This window comes from Coccinella septempunctata, chromosome 7 (assembly GCF_907165205.1).
Source record: "Coccinella septempunctata chromosome 7, icCocSept1.1, whole genome shotgun sequence".
In the NCBI taxonomy this organism is placed as follows: domain Eukaryota; kingdom Metazoa; phylum Arthropoda; class Insecta; order Coleoptera; family Coccinellidae; genus Coccinella; species Coccinella septempunctata.
Genome location: NC_058195.1, coordinates 4,155,380 through 4,174,997, shown reverse-complemented (window position 1 = coordinate 4,174,997; position 19,618 = coordinate 4,155,380).

Below are 19,618 nucleotides of genomic sequence, written 5' to 3'. Positions count from 1 at the left end.
CAACGTCATCTAAGACAAATAATGCACATCAGATGGTTCCACAAAGTTTCAAATGCAGAAGTCTTGCAACGCGCGAGTTGTATAACGATTGAGATTCAAGTAACGAGGGCCCGACTCAGATGGAGCTTCCACATTCTGAGAATGCAAGACACAAGACTCCCCAAAATAGCTCTGTATGACGAATTCATAGAGGGAGCTCGGAAACCAGGAGGCCAGTATAAGCGGTTTAAGGATACACTGCATCAATCCCTAAAATCAGTTGATGCCAATCATAACTGGGAACAACTAGCCTTAGATAGATCACAGTGGAGGTCTTTGGTCCATAGTTATAATGGAGACTCGAGAAGAATACAACGGTGGCCAGATCTGGTTGGTGACTATCCATGCCCAGAGTGTGGAAGGATCTGTAGATGACGGTTGGGTCTCTTCAGTCACAGGAGGGCACGCAGTCGCAAGTAGCCCTATGAAATTATAAGTTTGATCGCTCCGATAGTCTTTTTGTAGATTTATTCTCGGTAATGAGACTCAGCAATGGATGATATGCATTGTTCAACTGAGTTTCTTTCTGGGTTTATCAAGTCAGTTATATTTTTAGTTTTCGCGTCTTTTCTGTCTTGAGAAGCTGCAGTACGTGCTGCTTGATCAGCCATTTCATTAACTTCTAAACCAAGATGGCTTGGCACCCAGAGTACCACACTTTTGTCTCTAAAGGGTGGGTAGCTTTGAGTTACAGACCCTCAAGTGTCGTTTTAACAGGATTCCTCTCTCTACACGACCTTGATCCACGGTACTATCCGTCTAGCCTTCATGGACCATTTTTGCCTAAAAATCCAACCGCACCCATTGATTTGGGAGGCTCAGGACATGAAGCAGAGGCAATGGAAGTAACATATCAGTAATCTATCCCATTGGTCATGAATTTAGTCGACTATCCGTGTAAATTTTATCTGGGATCTGAATGAGTATTCTGTCCTTCATCTCGCAAGAAACGTCCGACTCACCTACTTCCCAGACAAAACCGCCTTAGCTTCTGCAAGGTCATATGGAAATAGAACATCACCTTGTTAGATACATAGGACTATCCCACTTCAAATGCACGTCGTGACCAACCGAATTCGGCAAAAATTCGAATAATGCCCGACCGGTCCCATTAGATATGCGAATAAATTAAAATATTCCTTAGTGCAATTTGCCTGCTGCATATCAACGTCGAAAATTTCGGTTTTTCTTTCTACGTACACACACACAACGCAAGGTACGTTGTACCCGCGGCAGCGATCATAAAAATTTAAAAATAGCGATGGGCAGCTTAGACTGCACATAATATATACATGCATATTTTAAAACGTATTTAGAATTTTAAATTTAGTTTGGCAAACATTTTATTCATAGAGAATTGCAGGCGAGATGTTGAATGTTTGCCGTTGGAGATGCGTTGACCCCTCAAATCCAGCTCGGCGATTTAGTTTGTTATATTTTTTCGCTTGTATATTCAAGGGTTCATCGCCTCCATGAAAAAATAGCATGATTATCGGCTTCCCGTAGCCGTGAAACAAGTAATTTCTCGGAATGTTTGATTACTGGAAAGTGGCTCACGAGAAAAACGAAGAAAGGTTCGATTTTTTCGGCAATTTTCAAAGGAAACGTCTTCTTTTTGAATCATTTCGAAGAATCTCCAAATAGGGCCTTATCGCTGTTGGAAACCGATTAAAACAGACTCTCTGTGAAATTTTGAGAGAATTCTTTTCCTTACGCTTGCTCTTTCAACCAAATAATACGGTTTTAACCTAAAAATGGTGTGAAACATTTGGGTTATGCTAATTGATGAAGAATTTGTCGGTAAATTCAAATCGAAAAGATGAAAATCTGATCTACCTTCGAATACCCGTATGCTTTCCTAGGAAACTTGTAAAAAAATAAAAGCATAAAACTGGAAAATTCTTAAATATAGGAATTTCATATAACATGACAATGTTGCAAACTGATTTAATAAAACTAGGAAAAATTAAATTCCTTAACCATTTAGACCCGTTTGCACCAAACGCACTTAGTGTTAAGTGTCCCTTAAAATGAACCCTTAACTTAAATTACGTTGCACCAAGTGTAAAGTGAAATTTAAATGGCTAAAGCTAGCCTTAAATTTAAGCGCTCCTGTAATGACCACTTAGGTATTTAAGGGCGGGATTCTAACCTAAAATAATTTGTTGAACTCATAAACTTGCTGTAGAACTGCTGTGGTTTTTCTAATAACGTCAAGTACCTTTTATTTGACAATCCATTTCATTATCAATAATAATGCTAATTCAGCAACAAAAAGTTGTCATTCTTTGATAATAATATAATAGTTTACTTGACACTGAGTGACAGGATGATAAAATTAGGTTAATGAAATGACAACGGTCATCTTAAACCGGCCAACCAATGAAAAGGCTTTATTGGACTAGAATGAAGTTGCACCAAAATAAAAAACTGAAGATATCAAAACTTAAGGGCCCCTTACTTAAGATTCTGTTAAGCCGCAGTCGTGCAACTGGAAATATTGGTGCAAACGGGCCTTAATCGATTTTTTTGTACATCATTAAAAACGATTTCCCCTTCTCTCAGCATTAACCGTTTTCCTTCACAATTTTTCCGATTCAGCCTAAAAAACATAAAGCCATTTCAAGTTTTCATACAGAGCTATGCTGTAAAAAATCAAAATTTCCTGAAGCTATGACTCTAAACACATGTGTGGATCTTAGACAGAAGACAGAGTTGAAATCAGCCAAAATACCCAATTTCATCAATTATTGAATCAAATTACTCGAAAACTTTTATTTTCCAAAATGGTTAATTAATAATTAAATATTAGGGAGCATTAAATTACTTTTTGAAAGTTGAGTCAAGTAAATTAGACAATAATATGAATATAATGTAATATGAACTTGAGCTCCAAGTAGAATACAAGAAAACAAAGTTAGACAACTGAATAAAGCAGAAAATACTTTCTCTGACTCAAAATGTTGTATTCTGAAACTCAGCTGTTGGAATAATAATATAATAAATATAATTAGAATTACATAGGTGTTGAAAGAAAAAAAAATTGAAAAATAAAAAAATAATAAATGAAGATTAGAAAAATAAACATATTCAAAAATATTCCAAAATTACAGCTTTTACTAGCGATCTCACTACATCTTATATTTTACTATAAACTGAAGCAAAAATTGATCGTAACTTCCTCAAACAAGACTAGAATTGTTTAGATCTGTATATTTCGATAATATTATACCGTAAAAAAATCCCTGAATCAGAGCTTTGGAAACTGAAATAAGTAATTTTCGCCGAAATCACGGCATGACCTGAAAAGTCTCAGAGCCGAAATTAAATCTGCCATCTATAGTAGGATATACCACAAAGCTTTCAAACAAAATTCATCATTCTGAAGTGAACGGAAAATGTAATAATCAGAAATTATTTCCATTTCCCGAATATGACGGGAATTCAGCCCTCGCCCGGATCCCCGTATCGAAAATATGATTCACTCCCGAAATTATGAATTCAAAAAGTATAAAGCATACATCAGGGATAAACAAGGGGAGGGTTCTATAAAACAAGACCTCCCCTCCATTCCCTCTCATCCCGCAGATACTGCGGAGAATAAAATCGAGAGAGAAGCTAAAAACGTAAAATAGAGACGCGAAAATATGTACAAAGAGAGCCCTAGCAAAAGTTGTGCGTGGGCTGGAGAGGGATGAAGCCAGGGCCGGCTCGAGGAATACAATTTTTTCGCTTCACTTCCTGTTTGTTCCTTCAGGCTGAAATTTTCGAGTGTATTTTTAAAACTGCAGTTGAAGGATCTTTATTTCCATAAATTGTAACATCCTTGGAAGCACCACTTGGAATTTTGATTGAAGAATGAATACAAAAAAAAGAGTATACTCTCTATGGTACTCTATACAGCATAATGACTCTACAACCGACCATTTCTCAACCAACTCTGGCATAAAACAAGGCTGTGTGTTAGCGCTTTTACTGTTGAATATTTTCGGCATAGCCGTCTAAATGATTGCTGACATGAGTATGCCTGTAAGAGGTGTTGGAATAAGATTCAGATTTGATGGAGGCCTGTTTAACCTGAAGCGCCTCAGAGCAAAAACCCGTACCAAGTTTATCACGGAACTTCAATATGCAGACGACTGCGCACTTATCTCTAGCAGCCTAGAGGATCTACAGATAATGTTGGACACCTATAAACATATATACGAAGCTTAAGGCCTTAGACTCAACATTGACAAAACCAAAATTCTGGTAAGTCCGCCAGAAAACCTTCAAACAGATATCAGCCTGGAGGATGAAGCTCTAGAACAAGTCGAGCAGTTCAAATACTTGGGAAGCTTCATAAATACTAGGGCTAACCTGGACACGGAAATACACAACGGTACAATTCGGCATCACGGGCATTCTGGAAGCTAAAGGACAGAGTTTTTCAAAATCACGACCTCAATCTGAAGACCAAGACAGCTGTTTACAAAGCAGTGGTCTTTCCAACGCTTCTTTACGGAAGCGAAAGCTGGACACCTTACAGGAGACATATAAACAGCTTGAACAAACGCAACAACATCATCTAAGACAGATAATGCATATCAGATGGTTCTACAAAGTTTCAAATGCAGAAGTCTTACAGCGCGCGAGTTGTACAACAATTGAGACTCAAGTAACGAGGGCCCGACTCAAATGGAGCGGCCACATTCCGAGGATGCAAGACACAAGACTCCCCAAAATAGCTCTGTATGGCGAATTCACAGAGGGAGCTCGGAAACCAGGAGGACAGTATAAGCGTTTAAGGATATACTGCATCAATCCCTAAAATCAGTTGATGCCAATCATAACTGGAAACAACTAGCGTTAGATAGATCACTGTGGAGGTCTTTGGTCCATAGTTATAATAGAGACACGAGAAGAATACAGCGGCGGCCAGATCTGGTTGGTGACTATCCATGCCCTGAGTGTGTAAGGATCTGTAGATCGCGGCTGGGTCTCTTCAGTCATAGAAGGCACACAGTTGCAAGTAGCCCTAGGAAATCAGGGTTTGATAGCACCGATTACAGGACATGTCTTAGAAAGCATATGATGAAAATGGGGTAATCAGAAACTGACGAGTGTATATTCTGTGAGGAAGAGGAGTAAACTCCTGTTCTCCTGGTCACAGGACTTAGCCTACTTGAAGCCCTTAAGTTCATTGGAACTCTGGAGCTAGAAGAAGAGCTGTAGAGAGCACAGCTGTGAGAACAGCTCTGATGGGGGCATTGGCATGTAAGCCCCTTATCAAACTATAAACTATCCCTCGAAGAGAATGCATGACTAACCCATATTTGAATTCTGTCTGTTATTTTTCACTCACTCTGTATTATTTAGGTATTACTTAGAGTTGAATCACTGAAATTATTGAGAAGAAATACGATTTTGTTCAAGTGGGACGTTCTTTCACTGAGCTTGCAGCTGACTTCAAACCCTTATCGATGACCTCTGTGTGGATTTTCTACCCCTTTGGATATTTCAATAATTGTTTTCGTCATTATTTTGAAAGCAAGTTGGATATTGAAAAAATACATGAGGATTTGAAGTTCACGTAGAAAAAATGCAATAAGATACACTGTGTTTCATTTAAAAAAGAGTGTGAGTTTAACTTCTGAAGTTATGGAAAGAAATGTAAATTCCTATTTTGCTCGAAACTACTTCAGGAAAAAAGTACGTATTTGACTTTTCCCTTCTTCAATCCTACCCGCGCAAAAAAACATCGAATTTCCGAATAACGCTGAAACGGACCTGTGGCTTCTCATCAAAAGAGGGGGGCGGTTATTAGGCATAGCGCTGGAGAGACGGGGGTAAATGTAAACTGCGGGAAATCCCTCAGAGGAAGTGCCCTGTAGGGTGGTGGATCCACACAGCAGCCAGGGTAAATCATTCGATACAGAAATTTCTGTCGTTCATTTTTGACTAATGATGAATTTATCATGCCATCCCTTATTGATTGCGGGCTGCCACGCCAAAATTCTATTCGTTATTCACCATACGTTTGTTACTACTTGAAGAATCGATGAATTAGTTCTAATGAGGAATTGCCCACCCCAGGGAAAATCGGTTGGTAACAATTATTTTGGGAGGAATCCGAGTTGATGTGCTGATTTTTTGTTGATAGACTCATCCTTTGCAAATAGAAAATTCTAATTTTCATACATCTGCAGCGAACAGTTCAGATTTTATGATTTTTTTTGTGAAGATCCAAATTTTCCAACTTTTTATGACCATAACTTGAGAATTGAATTTTTTTTTAAATATCTGTTTGCATATTCGTTATCTACGCCCTCGAATTAGTCGAGAGTATGAATTTGGTTTCGATCGGAGACAAAAAATATTTTTCAAAAAATCGTAATTTTTCCTATACATATGTATGGAAAATTCAAAAAGTTTTCGATATTCCCAATTTCCACCAAAACTGGAGTATCTACTAAAGCGAGGGCGTAGATCACGAATATGCTAACAGAATTTTGCTGGAAGGATTTGTTTTGAAGTTATGGACGATGGAAAATTCGAAATTTCGGAGCTTCGCGGAAAAAATCATAAAATTTCAACTGTTCGCGGTAGGTGGATGAGAGTTGAATTTTTTTAATTGCAAAGGATCAATCTATCACAGAAAAAATCAGCATATGGCCAGTGCCTCTTTTCTGGCTGCTACAGCTTCTCAAAGTTGACCAATTTTTTCGAAATTTTTGACTAAAAATGATTTATTTCCGAAAATATTAATCCTAGTAAAAATTTGATTGCATATTCGTAATCTACGACCTTGAATCAATCAAAAATTGGCTTGGGTCGATATAGTTCGATAAATACAAATTTCGAATTTAGAATAATTTACTACTTGTGTTTACCCGCGCTCCAACAAAAAATTATTCATTTAGCCATGTCGACCCAGGTCATTTTATTGACTAATTCGAGGTCGTAGATCTGGAATATGCTATTAGATTTTCTCTAGGATCAGTATTTTGGGAAATAAATCACTATGCACTTTCTACTTTTCTGTGTCTTTTTTTTAATTATAAAAACACTCAATTGATCAACGGTATATCCTATATTTGAGCTCAATCTTCGTGGATCATCTTACTAACAAGAAAATAATCTTCTCTTCGCTGACAGGTGATGTAGAAGAGGGAAGGAAGGGTTTGGAAAATATTCGATATTATCTCAAACAAACCGTCAAATTGCATTATAATTGCTGGAGCTACTGAGATTCATAGAAAACTTCAGCCAGAAATCTATCGCTCTGTGTGTTCTTCCCTTTTGGAGGTCCAGGAAATATGGATTCAACAAGTTTCTGGCTTCCGAGTTGAAGCAAAACTTCATAATTTTGTTGGTCCACTAGGCATATTTGTGTGGGAGGATTATTGAAGCAGATTAATTTGTATATAGAAAAAAAGAATTCGATAAAGAAGAGGAATCAAATTTGAATTCATATGGAACAAATCATAGTCTTTCCTCAATTCTGGTCCTAACAACGCTTTGAGAAAATTTAAAATGAAATTTAAATCAAGATTGAGGTGATACCATGAGTTTTAGAAATATTGGTGGTTTGATAATTTCATCATGACATATAAAAGAATAACCTATTCATTTATTCTTGTCTAATAATTAAATTTTACCCACTTCAACTTAGTCAGAGCTATATTCAGTTGGTAAAGAGGTATTTGAAAGATTAAAAAGAAGAAGGCTCAAATCAGCAGACTGTCATAATTTTTTTTTATTTATGTTAACTTGTACAAGTTGTTGATGATATTCAATAAAAGGCTTGATCTCACTGTTTCAAGATAAATTTCAGGTTATGAAACTCCTAAATTTGCCTGACCTCGAATTTATAATATGCTGCTCAGAGTTAATTTTCCTGAGCAGTTTTGAAAAAGGTCTCTAAGGTTATCATATTTCGATTTTTCTTCGAAAAATGCATAAATTTCTCGGATAATTATTCAGACTTTTATTTTATTGTAGTTTCCTTCATTTTCCTGCATTCACTGCAAGGTAAAATTGTTTTTGTTGTATTCTTTTCTATTCGATTTATGTGGCCTATATCTCACCCACCTGAAGAAGCTATTGTGATAGCGAAACACGTGCCGTGGTTTAGATACTCATTTTTGGAAGAGGAAAATGAATAAAATATAAAATATGAACAATATATATGGCAGATGTTTCACATAATGCTATAAAACCAGAATTTCGTTTAAAAAGAGTTGATAGGAAGAATAATATCAATACATTCTCCCAGGCACCTAGGACGAACTTTTTCGAAACGGATAATACATAACATTAGTTGGAGATGAATCTGAACAAAGAGTGAACAAGTAAAAAAGGAACATACATAATTAAATCGCAAATAGAAACGTCAATACTACCACGATCTGCATATCCGCCTGTTTAGAAAACCACGCCTAAATTTTATATCCCCTAATACTGCGCAACGCATTAGATTTTTATTTCTGGATTAAAAAATCTATAACATTTCCCCATCAACTACTCTCAATTTCCGCCCCCGTTAGCACGAGGGTTCAGTCACCTCGCATCCTCCCACCCCCTCATCTAATCACCTCGCGTACTCTAACAATTCTCTAAAATTCCGAAAGTCAAGATTAAAAACTAAGGGTGGTTAGTTCGGGGTGTGTGGGGGTTATTACCACGCATTTAGATTGGAATGAGAGGGTTGAGTCGGATGGAAGGAAGGGGTAGCTGGCAGGGACCCGGTGTTAAAAAGTTCCGATCGATATGAATATGCTTTAAAATGTGGATTTTATTTCAACAGTCCTTGCAGGGGGGTGGATCCGCTATGATATCTGGTGAGGGTGGATGAGAGGCTTATATGCGTGGCTGTTCTGTTTGTTCTAAATGAAATTTTGATCGTGTTCCTGAAAAATTATTCAGGGATGGAGTTTCAGCAGTGCATTTTTGGGGTATTGTATTCTAATTTGTCGATATGAAGGAATGAAACAAGAATGCTTTCGAATTATTACACAGGACAACACACATTTTGGTGCCTGCGATTTTTTAACTGTTCCAGAGTAATTTTTGGATGCAGAATGTAAAAAAGTTCTCAGATTTTGTCTATCAGATCTAGTTTTTGAGATTTTTAAAAAAAATTGTGTATATAATTTACGTTATAACTGTTATAATATATAATATTACTATTGACAGTTAAAAAAACAAAGACACATGGATTTAAGTATTTATTGCAAAAACTCAATTTACATAATTACATTAGTCACTAATCACATAAAAATTTTCTTTTATACGATTTTCTAGAATGGAGTTTACTAGGGCAGTCTCGCTGAAGGCTCCAGCAGTAGTCCGCCATCATGTGGCTATCCCATCGTCCTTGATAACGATCTTCCATAGTTTCAATATCCTGATGGAATCTTTCCCCCTGTTCTTCACTACAATCACCTAAGTTTTCTGGAAAACGATCTAGGTGGCTGTGGAGGTAGTGAACTTTTATACTCATGTTACAGCCGAGAATATTAAAATTTGAAAGCATAGTTTCCACTAATTCTACGTAATTCTCTGTTTTATGATTGCCAAGAAAATTTTGTACTACTTGAACAAATGAACTCCAAGCGTTAGATTCAGTCTCATTCATTGATGTGGTGAATTGTGGATCTTTAACAAGTTGCCTTATTTGAGGACCATCAAATATACCAGCTTTTAGTTTTTCCGTGCTAATGCCAGGAAATTTACGTGACAAATACCCAAAACAATTTCCATCTCGATTTAAAGCCTTCACAAATTGCTTCATTAGGCCTAGCTTGATATGCAAGGGCGGAAGTAAGATTTTTTCTCTTGAAACCAAAGGTTCGTTGATCACGTTTTGTATTCCTTGAATCATGACATCTCTTGAAGGCCAATTTTTGTTAACCCAGTGCTCATTTTTAGCTCTGCTGTCCCAAAGGCACAAAAAACAAGGATATTTCGTATAACCACTCTGCTGTCCAAGGAGGAAGTTAATCATTTCAACACAAATTGACCACTGATGTTCTTCGTATTCAGAGACTAGAGCTGATAGAAAAAATCTGGTGGCATTTTTGGAATCAGCACATTGAAAACATTCAAAATTAGATGTTAGATTTCCGGCACCAAATTTTTTTTTTAATTTTGTTGGCCTGTGTTATCATACCATAATGATAAACAGATTTTTGAGGGTGAAAAGTTGTTCAACTGCTTGCTGAAGAGGTCTCCCCATCCCTGAAAGATGAAGAGATATGTCAATTCTTCCTTCACACAATCTGGACCAATACTTTGCAAACAATGCCCCAACTTTTGTCAGGGAATAACTGAAAAACTCAAATCATATACATCTGAAATAAAATTAATATTTCTTCAATAGATAACTCCAAATGAAAACTCTCTTGTAGCTATTAAAACTCCCTCGGATTTGGATAGTTTGAAACCCAACAAACTGAAGTATTCTTCTACATTTGCTTCGATTTCTCGTTGAATAATAACAGAATTTTTTTCGGATATTTGAAACATAAGTTTCGTGTTGTTTTCATTTAATGGGGATAGCTTTTTCGAAGGTGTTTCAATTTAAAACCTTGGCATCAGTCTGGAATCTCTCCATATTCTTTAATGAACGATTTATAACGTTTTCGATTTACTCCACTATACAGGGTGAGTCTTTGACTTGTTCAAATATTTTAACAGTAGATTCTTGAGGTCAAAAGAAACACTTTTTTCCTATAGTCTTCTTTCCGATTCGGCGCTAATAAGAAGATATAGCCATTTCAAGTTTTCATAATGAGCTGTGTCACCCTTATAAAAACAAAATTACCCTCAGAATCACTAGCTAAATCTGTGACACTACACAGCTGTGGATCTTTTGAAAAGAGTTGTCAAAGTACCCAATTTTTCGATTTCCACAGATATTTTTCATTTTTGAACATCAAATTACTCGAAAACGGCGCATTATACGAGAAAATATGAAGAACACTTTTATTTTACAAAACGTTCAAATATTCTTTAGATAGCAACCATCTTAGTTTCAAGTGTTGGATTCTTTGAATTGTTGGCGTTTTTATGGTACGTAATGGACATAATGAGTAAACTGGAAGATGTGGGTGATATCTTGTGTTCGAAAAAGATTCATCAAATAAATGAAAAACTATATTCTGAAATTCATTTCAGTCGATGAAACCGTTTGTAAAGCCCGTTTGCAACAGCCGAGAATTCTCTGGAGAATTCTCTACAAAATTCTCGCAAGAAAAGGGCGGAGACTATTTAGTACGCAACTGAACAGAGAATTCTACCGAAAGTGCGTATGTAACGTTACATAATTCAGGGCGCATGAAATCTCGAGTAAATTTTCTAGAGAATTCTCGGCTGTTGCAAACGGGCTTAAGATATAATTAAAGATAAATTTTTTTATGATTTTTCAATGACCTGTATCATTTAAACCGACTCGATTCGGAAAAATGGTAAAGGAAAAAAGTGTTTCTTTCAACCTCGAGAATCTACTGTTAAAATATTCGCCCTGTATACCCGGATGATCCAAAAACGGTCCCGTGTGAAAGTTACAAGCCACCTCCAAGATATCACGCACCCACCGCCTAAAAATAATTGATAATAATCAAATAATAGCTTATTTAATTCGACGCCGAAATAAAAATCCACCATTGTCTGCTCGGATGCGATCTCTTTCGTTTTTTTTTTGTTTCTGCGGCCCCAAAAGTTGCACTTGAATGCACAAGAGGGAATACCGTTACACAACCCATCAAAGACGACTATGGAGATAAATGACTTACTGCTTTTATTTTCGGTGTGAGAGAAAACCATACATAATTTGATTCGAGTCTCAAAACGAATTATCTTGGTGGTACCGTTATTTTTGGGTTCCAGGAGAATGTTGCCGGTCCTAATTGCTAGGCGTTGATGTGCGTGCGCTTATTCAAATTCGAGATTTCGAATTGAGATACGGGGATTGGCTTGTACTTCCCTACACTGATGGGCCGTTCAGGTATTTCCAATTGTTCGGGAGGGGAAACCAAAAAACATGAATGAGGAAGAAGGGACTTAAGTAGATGATTCCTCGATGAAAATAAGCAGGGGTAGTTCCTATAAGTTTTTTTCGAAATCGACCTCCCTTCCAAGATACACCCTCTGGAAGGCGATGACGAGTTGACGGTTTTTAATTTTTCAACGGGTTCTAAAAAACACTGAGACATAAAACTATACTTAATATGAAGCACTGAGTAGATGTTACTCATACTATTTTTTTAAATCTCATAACTTTATTATTAGGGGTTGAAAATAACAACCCCTTATGATTTTCCTTCAAAAATTGTTTTCGTGGGGTAGATTTTCGATAAATTAAATCTCTTATGGTTTCCCATTCAATTCTGGAGAAAAAAAGTCTCCTGTAAAATTTCGATACAGTCGATACTTTTCCCGAAATAAATAAAAACTTACAAGCAGTTCTGATCACTGTTCATTCCATAGAATGACTACTTTCCGCAAAATACATGCATCAACTTTGCCCCATATACCTTCGTATACTGCTTGTAAGTTTTTATTTATTCCGAGAAAAGTATCGACTGTATGGAATTTTGCAAGATACTTTTTTTTCCAAAATTGAATGGGAAACCATCAGAGAATTCAATTTTTCGAAAACCTATCCCACGAAAACAATTTTCGAAGGAAAATCATAAGGGGTTGTTATTTTCCACCCCTAATAATAAAGTTATGAGATCTAAAAATTGTATGAGTACCATCTACTTAGTGCTTCATATTATGTATAGTTTAATGAGTTATTGTGTTTTAGAACCCGTAAAAAAAATTAAAAACTGTCAACTCGTCTCGCCTTCCTAAGGCTGTATCTTAGAAGGGAGGTCGATTTCGAAAAAAATTTATAGGAACTACCCATCCTTATTTTCATCGAGAAATCATCTCCCTAAGTCCTTCGGATTTTTCACAAACACCCTGTAGTGTAATATTCCCAGTGTTAAAGAGCCTGTAGAAATATTCTCGAAAATAAAGAGGTTATGGCACATTTTCGAAATCAACAAAATATCAAAATTTGGTTATATCTTCAAGACAACTAAAGATATCGTAAAACGGTTTCCACCAATGAACTTTTCACAAAAATCAAGCACAGGACTCCTCCTAACGTTTTTCACTATCTAGTCTAGAAGTACCAGTAATTTGGGACCAATTTGGGACACCCTGTACGCTTCCAACGACCTATTTTACAATATACGGTACATATTAGTTTGTGTCCCCCTTAAACCAGATTCAAAAACCACAGGTATGAAATCATAGTCGATATTCATCATTCATACAATGCCAATTGAAACGCAAGGAGGTCAGCTTTTAATCTTTTGCATCGTAAAAAATCCGATGACCAAGAACGTACGCCAAAACCTCCTATTCTGTCAGTTTGAAACGGTGTCACAATTTGATTGTTGCTATTTCCAACAATATCTAACCTAACCGTAAATCAAAGTCAACAGTAACAATTCAGAAAGTTTTATTATATTCAAATTATTTAGCTAGTTAACAATCGTACTGTTGTTGCGAACGCATATACCTCGTGAATTTTAATTCTTCCATCCATATTATTTGTATGCCGGAGATGGGCAAACATGACCAATTACTTGACGCCAAATGCATAATACACTAATGAGTATGGAACTGATGCTTCGTTGCAGATCGCCAAAATTGACTATCAATTTTCTTGAGGAAGTCGAAAGAAATTGAATTTTTTTAGGGAACAGAACTCGATGTTAATACAGGGTGGGAATAAATAGCAGACTCAATTGCATTCCTGTCAATTGTATTGGTATTTCCTTCTAAAAGGTCGCTGCCAAATGCTCTGTTTTTAAAAAGTCCGAAAGATGCCGAAATATTGAATCAGAAGATTCATGTGGCGATCGTATACCACTTCGTTTTGCCTCTTCAGATGTAGCCATGCCGAAGATGTGCAAACGATTTCTCCTACATTTGAGGTTCGCTGAAGATTGGAAAGTTTGCAAACCACGTCACGTAGTCCAGAGGGCATCTTGATTTGTACCTTAATCCATCGGACTATCGGTGATGCATCTCTTACAGAAAGGTTATTTATCGATGAGGTGATCCAACAAAATACACGCTATATCTTCTTGAGTTAATGCTATCCGCGTGTTAAGAACTCGATGTAGCACACGGTTCTGGAGATTTCAACAATGCAGGCGAGGTATTTAAGGTCTCTAGATGCTTCTGAGTTTTTGGGGTGTTAGAACAGATTCTTCATTTTCAATAGGATAGACCGTATTATTCCTAGTTCCTCTTGGATTCTTACACCTTTTTTGAATTGAATTTCGTATGAAACATGCAACGGTTGTGGTTGTCGCCTGAATTTAACTATTCATGAAAATTTTGCTCTTGTTTAGGTTATTTACACGTTAATATTTAATCCTACTTTCCGATAAATATTCTTCTGCTGAGGTAATGAGAATCGAAAACCGAAAATTGAGTTCGAAAATCTTATTGAAGGAACTATGCCTGTGCTCTTTGTGTATAGTCCATGCACTTTTATAAAAAAAGTCGTTTAGCCTTGGAAATTCGACACTCTGCGAGGTATAGGATGAAAATATGAGGTTATAATGCTTGTCGCAGCATTTTTCGTTTGAAATCAGCGAAACTTTATGAGTTCTATATTATCTATATCTATATATCTTATTAAATATGTGAAAGATAACAAACTTAAGTCCTTCAGCGCTTTCGCCATATTGCAACTAAATCTAAGTTATGTAGATTAATGTTAGACTTTCAAGACATACATTCAAGTGTCAAGTAGGTAGCAGTAAATTATTCTAAATTCGATATTTTTTTATTTTTCACACTATATAGACCCAAGCCATTTTTTGGATTGACTCAAGGTCGTAGATTACGAATATACAATTAGATTTTTCCTAGGGTTAGTATTTTAGGAAAAAAATCATTTTTAGTGAAAAATTTCGAAAAAATTGGTCAATTTTGAGGAGCTGTAGCAGCCAGAAAAGAGACACTGGACATGATTTTATTGGTGATAGACTGTTCCTTTGCAAATGGAAAAATCCAACTTTCATTCGCCTATCGCGAACAGTTCAGATTTTATGATTTTTTCCGCGAAGGTCCAAAATTTCGAATTTTCCATCAACCATAACTTGAGAACCAATCATTTCAGCAAAATTCTGTTTGCATATTCGTGATCTACGACCTCGATTTAGTAAATACTCCAGTTTTGGTAGAAATCGGGAAGATCGAAAATTTTTCGAATTTTCCATACATATGTATGGAAAAAATTGCGATTTTTTGAAAATTATTTTTTGTCTCCGATCGACACCAAATTCATACTATCGGGTAATTCGAGGGCGTAGATAACGAATATGCAAACATATATTGAAAAAAAAAATTATTTTTCAAGTTATGGTCGATGAAAAATTGGAAAATTTGGACCTTCGCGGGAAAAATCATAAAATCTGAACTGTTCGCGATAAATGTATGAAAATTGAAATTTTCTATTCGCGAAGGATCAGTCTATCACCAAAAAAAATCAACATATGTCTATTTCTCTTTTTCTGGCTGCTACAGCTCCTCAAAATTGATCAATTTTTTCGAAATTTTTCATTAAAAGTGATTTATTTCCTAAAATACTGAACCTACAAAAAATCTAATTGCATTTTCGTAATCTACGATCTCGAATTAGTTAATGAAATGACCTGGGTTGATATGTTTTGCACTATTTAGCGAAATGCCTCTTTTCCTGATATCTTCATTATACGCCTGTGAAAAAAATCATGTAACAACGAACCCGTCCCAAAAATGGAGAGTGAAATTAAATAATATCCAAACTTGACGCTCATCAGCTACATCCGGGCCCAGATCTAGTTGCATATTTGACCAAGCGGTTACAATTCGAAAGCGATCATCATTGTACTTGTTCCACTTCGGCTGATGCTCAGTGTAAGCGAGCAAAACCTTTTGTGTTGCGAATTTCGCTGCACTTTTTCGTCTATAGCCCGTCTGGGCTATAATTACTCTCGCAAACAATCCTAGCATGTAAAATGAAAGAGATCATTTTACTTTTTCCCTGCTTGCGTCTGGAACTGATGCACCGTTACGTCATTCGAAACAATTCTGCGAACTTGGGGGGAACGGTTGTCGGTCTGTATGCACTTTTGCATTTTGCGTAACGAGAAAGTCGAGATTTACTCGTGGCAGTCTTCTTCAGGACCTTCTATCGATAGATTAATCGGAAATCGATGGAAAATGGAGTTGTTTCTACCATTCTACCACCTAGAAAATCAGTATCAGCATAATTTGCGACTTGTATTAACGTAACTAATAATATAAATGTGAAAGTCCCTGTGTTTGTTGGTTTGTATGTTTGTCCTTCCATAACTCCGGAACCAGATGTCCGATTTTGATGGGAATTTCACTATAATGTAGGGAATTTATCAGATTACGTTTTCGTGTAACATACATTCTTAAAAAGGGTGTTCCTAAATTGGATATACAAACGTAAAGAGAAGATTCCTTGAGGAATTTCAAGTTTTTCCCTTATAATATCTACACTCCACAAGATATTCAACTGAAATTTGGCATAGATATTATATTTGATAGTTCACACCATGTGACATGCTAATTTCGGTAGCAAATCTACAGGGTAATATTTTTCTGGAACATTGTTCCCTGTTTTCCTACAGAACTTTTCTTGGGGAGCCACTGTCAACGTGAAAAAATGTGAAAAGAAGCTTTGTTTTTGTACTAAACTTTATGGCCTCTTGTTGTTTTGTCGTGTCTGCTACCGATTTCGAGAAAAAATTTCTGAAGGATTCTCTCGAAATCCTCAGTAAATCCAAATTGTCCTAAAAATTCAGTTTGTAAGCTGTGGTGAATAAATTCATTGTTAGTTTTGATACAATAAGAATATGAATCTGACCCTTGTCAGCGTCATTCAGTTTTGATGAAAAATGCCCCTTACAGCATAGATTTCTAACGGATATTTCAAGTGATATGACAGGCAAGAAACGTGACTGCTAGTTCTTGGCGAGTTTATAGAAGTGCACAACCATTTACACTTTGACTAGGACTATTGATAACGTAAGGAATTGTAGAGTTTTTATCAGGAAGCTTGCGCGAATATTTCGGTAATTGCAAAACGGTATTAGTGACTAGTGGTATGTTAGTTATAAGCCCTTGAAGGAATGCTATTTTCAGAGAAGATACTTCCACAGGTTCATTCCATATGAGCTTAGGATAGGTGAGGAAAAACAAGCTTTGAACTTCTCCTAGCCATTGCTGCACTAACAAGCAGTTCACAAAGTGGCTCGACTTACATATTCTCAACTTTAACCACGCAGTTTTCATTGGCAACAAAGAACATCAAGATCGTTGCCTATGGCGTTGACAAAGTAGGTCAACACATTGACCACCATTTGCACATTTAATTACTTGCATATAGAAAATGCAGCAGATGAGACCACGAAACTGTTTGGTCGGTGTTCTTGGTCGAATGGAGACTTTCTAAAGTGCCATTTATCAAATCGGCTACATAGTACTTGCTGGGCGTCATCAGTGGCGCACCCATGTATTTTTTCGAAATTCTGATCAGAAAAATCAGCTCGAAATTGTAATAAATGCAGTTAGTTCTTCCTATGTTCAACAATTCGTTTGTGAGGAAACTTGAAACGAGGTTTATTTCAAGGATTATTGAAGGTGGTTTATCGATAGTGAAACCACATGAAAAAATAAGTAATTTTATTGTTTATACTTCTACGTAGACTTCGATGTCTGTATTGTTGGTGCAAACGGTGAAGGCTATTCTACATTAGTGCTCATTATTTTTACATTGAAAATTGTTTACATTCAAGCTCTAATTAAGAGGAAGGATTCATACATTCATGAATATTTTGATACAGGAAAAATTCTGATAACTTTTTTGTCGAAAGAAATTATATTCATATTCCTTGTGTGTAGATTTGTAGAAATATTCGTTATTGAAAAAAAAAACCAAGTTATGAATATGTGTGAAATGATAGAACGTTGTAGGAATTTATTGGTACTCTAATAAGTGAGATACATTATTCAAGTAGTTCTGTACAAAATATAATTCAAAACTTATAAACTATTCATTCTTTATCTTACAAGCTATGTAATACTGAATTAGGTATAGATGCTATATTTATCAATCGAAAATTAGACATTTTTAAATATATTTATATACAATATGTATTGAATTAAATGAAAAATGATGTCAATAAATTCCATTTCCTCATATATCAAGACATTTTTAATTGAATCGTACTACAATCTTTGTAGCGTATAACCTGAAAAGTTTTTTCGACAAATTATTTTAATGAGCAGTAAGTTATGATAAACTATATGCTGTCCCTTGATTTTCAATGGAAGAGCTACTCATGAGGGAAGGCTAACCTATATTTAATTCTCTAAAATTTGTATTTTAGAGTCTTTTTTGATGAAATTTGTGGATAGAAATATTTTGGTTCAATACACAATGATATAGGTAGGTATTTATAAGGATACTGATCTATAGCAATATGCTGAGAAATTGATCTGATAGATAGAATAGAAAAGTAACTAATTTCTTTGCGAAATTGAGTATTCATCGAGAAATATTTTGCGGATCCTCCCGTATTCAGTTATAGGGACCAGATTACCAAAACTGCCTTTCATGAGTGCCCATTTCAGTAGTTTAATGACCAAAGCCAAAAACGACGAAAAAATTTATACCGTAATGTCTGACTTGCAGCACGCTTGATGCATTGACTGTATTAAATTTGTTAAACACGCTTTGGGAGATGCAAAATGCGAGAAGAAATATATCATTTATTTTATTTAGGGGCGTTGTTAGCTTAGCAGAAATATTTGGAAAGCTGAACCTGTTTGGCAGTTTAAAGACCTCTCGGTCACTTCAGTGTGTATGTTCTGCACACCTTGGTTGCCAGGTGATCTGATCTTTCACGGAAAGGAGATTTTTCGTTCGGTTTTTTAATCAATATTTGAAAGTATTGAATGAACGCAGTATTCAGAAGAAGTTTTTGTTTAATCATGAAATTTAACAGTTTATTTTCGCAATATGTGATACAGGGTAGCGATTGGAGGTTCCACAATTCCTTCGTTTGCTGAGTGACAAAAATTCGACCTAAGTTTACTCAACACCAGGAAATTAACTATACCACAATCCATGAGAGAAATGCAAGATATGAAAAATTATCGACAAGTTATTATGAGTTAATAAAAGAATATATTTTGGACGCAGTCTAGCCTCAGTTACTTCACTCAAATATACAAAATACTACGAAAGAAAGAAGAAAAATTAAAATGGAAAAAATAACCGAAAAAGAAGAAAATATAAATTTTTCATATTACACGAGAAAAAAAAAATTAAAATGAAAGAAAGAGAATCAAGTAAACTGAGAAACTGTACTATTAATATAAAAATTTTTCATTTCAACAATTTCCTCGAGTTTTTATGCTTTTAGGCGGATAGTATTGGCAACCCTGGTGCACACAGCTCCTAAAGTGCATCTTCGATAGCCAATAGGTCCTGCATTCCACCGAAATT